Genomic DNA, 4,519 nt, shown 5'->3' with positions numbered 1-4,519 from the left:
CACACAAATCATAACACAAATCCACAAAAGAATTCAGTTAGATTGTCAGATGCAGTGGCGCATGACTGTAATCTCAGCGGCTTGGGAGGCTGAGGCAGGAGGATCGTGAATTCAAAGCCAGCTTCAGCAACAGGGAGGTGGTAAGCAACCAAATGAGACCCTGTCTCTAAATAAAATACAAAACAGGGCTGAGGATGTGGCTCAGTGTTTGAATTCTACCTGAGTTCAACCCTGGTACTGGGGATTGAACTCAGGGGTGCTTTGTCACCAACCTACCTCCCCAGCCTTTTCAATTTTTTATTTTGAGACAGGGCCTCTCTAAGTTGCCCAGGTTGGGCTCAAACTTTTAATCCTCCTGCCTCAGCCTCCCGAGTAGCTGGGATTACAGAGGTATGCCACCATATGGGTCTCTGATCACAATATTTTCATTAACCAGTTAGTGTATAACTTTGCTTTATAAGTATTTCTGATTTTAAAACCCCTTATTTTGTTAATTACATACACCCAATACACTAAAAGCATGAATGAATCTTATCTAACAAATATTCTCCAATTGTATGTCAGAGACTTCTCTTAAGAATACTAAACGGCATCTCAGCCATTTTCAACTGTGAAATCAATAAGAATCACAAAGAATACAAAAAAAAAAAAAGGAGCACTAAATACACCATTAAAAAGACACATTGTTAATGGTGGGGGGAGTTAAATGAAGGTGTTGAGTCAACTCAAATTTTTCAGAAGTGAAAAATTTGCAAAAGTGCCTTGAGCATTGATAAAATATATTTTATCCAGTAGGTAAATCCACAAATATGGAATCTCTGAATGGTGAGCAGAGTCTGTATCTGGAAAAAACAAGAAATGCACAAAAGAATTATGTGAAAGACTTTAAAACGCTCCTGAAATACACAAAAATAGGCTTGAACATCATTTGTTTTTAGAGGGGATGGCTAGACTTCATGGAGATGATGGTAGTTCTGATTTCACTTATAAATGTAACATCTTCCAAATGAAATGGTGAATGTTTTATGAAACTTGAAAAGTTGACAGCTGGGATGAAAAAACAACCACATGAAAATAGCTGAGAAAAATACTGTAAAACAAAAGACGTAAGGAAGGACTTATGCTAACATAAAACCACTATAACACATCTCCTGTTAAAACAGCATGGCACTCACACAAGTAAAGATACATGTACTCATGAAATAATGAACAGCCCAGAAAAAGACCTCAACTCCATAATTATATGGAAATTTATAAAGATGGCATCTCAAATCACTGGAACTGCCGCAGTCCGGCTGCAGCAAAATAACCGGGGGGTGACGAACAACTTGTGTACGTTGATACAGCAGGAGCGGGAGCCGTTTATTGCAGGACAGGAGCAGTATTTATACATTCCACACAGCTTATCTAATTAGCATAAACTAGATACATCAGTCAACCAATAAGGAATCTCCACACTTAATGGCTCGCTTTTGTTACTTCTCAAACCACTCCCTCTGGCATTTTGCCAGGCACCATCCAGACTTGTTTATGAACTCTAGCATTCCCCTGGCAAAATGCCAGGTGTTATTTTGACTTGTTTACAGATTCTAACATGGAACGTTTTAGTAACTGGTACCCTAGAACAACTGATATCCATTAGAAAATAGTAAAATCAGATCCATGCCTCACACCATGTGCAAGAATAAACTCCAAATGGATTCATGTCCTCAATGTAAAACAAGAAAGCAAAAAAAGAAAAATGCGGAAACACTAGAAGAAAATATAATAGAATTCCACTATAACATGAGTGTAGAAAAAGGCTTTCTGTGACTCAAAATCCTGATGCAATAAAAAAAAAATCACTAACCTTGTCAACATAAAAATGTGATTTTTTTTAGAATGCATTACTAAAAAACATCATAAGCAAAGACAAATGACAAACTGGGAGAAAGTATTTGTACTATATATCACACACAGGATTAATGTCCCTAAAATACAAAAAAAAAAAAAGCTCTTAAAAATTTAAGGAAAAATAAGGCAAATGATATAAACTATCTACAAAGATATAAGAACAGATGACAGAAATTGAAGTTTCACTTAAGAGAACTCCCAATAATGCACCAATGGGAAGTGGTCACACAAATCCTTTCACACACAAAAATTTAAGACCTGGATAAAATACTTCTTATAACTATTTAAAGGCACAGTAAATGTTCAAGAGTAGAGAGAAGCTGTGCTACCATTAGAATGTCCATTTGAAGTCCAGGTCCTTGGGGTGTCACGAACAGAGAGTTGAGCAAGACCCACAGAAGTAACAGGCAAAGTACAGGTTTTTTGAAGGTGAAGGTAGCACTCCATTAGGTAGAGCAGAGTGGGCTGAGAGAAAAAGAGATGCTCAAGGCCCCAGTGTCTGGAAATTAGGGTCTTATATCCTGAGCTGTGGGGCCTTCTTTTCCCTATACAGACCTGATGGAAGACCTTACCCCGTTTGTACCCATTGGCTACTTTAGAAAATTTACTTAGAAAGCTGCCCACTTTACTCCCATTAGTCATTTTAAAATATAGATCCTGTGGTTGGAGTTGTCATGGTGATAAGTTCTCACCGGAGGGAGTTGTCATGGTAATGGGACTGACTGTAAATCGGGGCATGATTGTCTCCTTGTCCTGTTCTCTAGCAGCTTCTTTCTACTGTTGTCTCCACCATCTTGGTGTCCCCAGAATCCTACCTAACAGCTGGAGGAGAGTTGATTCTCCAAAAGAGGCAGCTGGAACAAGTAAGAATTGTTTGAAGATGGATTCATAAAAATTACTCAATCCAAAGAACAAAAAGAAAAAAAAAATGTTGAAGAAAAGTAAAGAGAACCTCAGAGACCTAAGAAATGATTCCAAGTGTGTCAAAGCAGGGATAATTGGAGACTTAAAAGAGGCAGAAAAAGAGAAAGGAAAACCCAAATTTGGAGACATCAAGACTGAAAACTTGCACAATGTGGCAGAAAACATTAGTAGATTCCAGGACCCTAAGTTTGATAAACACAAAGAAAACTGCCCCTGGGCACATCATAGTCCAATTGCTACATGAAGATAACCAGAAAATCTTGAAAGTAGACAGAAGAGAAAAATACATTCCATTCAGGGGAACAGTGATAAGATTATGGATGACTTCTCAACAAAAAACATATAGATCAGAATATATTCGAATTAGGTATTAAAATGCAAAAGTGTAGGAAAAAAATTTTTAAAACCTGCCAACAAAGAATTGTATCTCCATTGGAACAAAACAAAAGAAGTTCTACTTCTGGGAAGTTCAAGAAAACTCCTAACAACCCTTTGACAGACAACTATGAACTTTGGACAAAATACTCCCCAGAGAATCTAGAGAGTGACCAAAACAAACAGATCCTGTTGTCATGTACTTTAGCTCAAGGGCAGGCTAAGGCAAGACGTGGTGAGTACCCACGTGGAGGCTTAACCTCTCAATCAAAACTTGTAGTCTTTCTGGCTTGAAAACACAGAAGTTTAAGGAAATTATAACTGCTGGAAAGTTCAGGGAGAACATCAGCAAGAAGGGATCTAGAGACAGGAAACCACAAATTTTGCGTATAAATTCAGCCCAAGTGTCTGACCAACACCTTAATCACATATGCACACACAGAATGTGAACACATAGGCTAATGTTAAAAAAGCTCAACTCAAACTTGAACTGCCTCCGAAGATACAAGAGTTTTCAGTTTAAATTCAACAAGCTGAGGAGGGGGGAAGATGGCGGCGAGGGGAGTGCATTGCCCCCATGTGCTGCTTCACTGTGTGGGAGTATGACAAGTCAGGACGGCTAAAGGATATCTTGTTAGGAATTTCCAGCAATAGTGGGGTGCTCCGGAACCTGGAGGAAGGATTTCCATCGCACGAGGATCGGCTACGGGGACTCAAACACGAGAGGTTTGTCGCACGGAGGGTAACACTGCTTATTCAGCAAATCGCCCCGCGGCTAGAGTCTGCAGCGCGCGCTGGGAAACGAGGAGATAGCGACGCAGGGATACAGCGCTGCAGTTTCTGCCAGCCGTGCAAGCACCGTACTCAGGGCTGAATTCTGGGTTCGAGACGGGGGAAGGAAGCGGTCCATCTCGGTTCTCCACACCGGTCAGACCACAGAGGAGGCCAGCAGCCACCATGTTGGAAAGCTGACGTCACCATACCTGTTTTCGACTGACCGCAGCTCATTCAGCCATAGAACAGGTAATTTCAGGCTGCCATTCGCCTGCGGCTTGCAGACAGATTGCTAGGGTTCAGTGCCTGGGTGCTTCTTAGAATCTGATCTTATCGGAGCGAACACCGAGCACGGGGCGGCCGAGTTCCGGCTCCCGGAACCGTCCCGGAACCGCCCTGGCCCAGGGCCGCGGAGCCTGCAGAGGCTGCCTCTTGGACCCTGCTCCTATCAGAGCATACACCAAGCACTAAGCGCCCGAATTCCGGCTCCCGGAACTGAGCCCGCGGGGACTGCTTCTTGGAGCCTACACTTATAGGAGCTTACACCGAGCAC

Source organism: Marmota marmota, unplaced genomic scaffold (assembly GCF_001458135.2).
Source record: "Marmota marmota marmota unplaced genomic scaffold, marMar, whole genome shotgun sequence".
Taxonomy (NCBI): domain Eukaryota; kingdom Metazoa; phylum Chordata; class Mammalia; order Rodentia; family Sciuridae; genus Marmota; species Marmota marmota.
Note: the sequence above shows the minus strand (reverse complement) of the source record.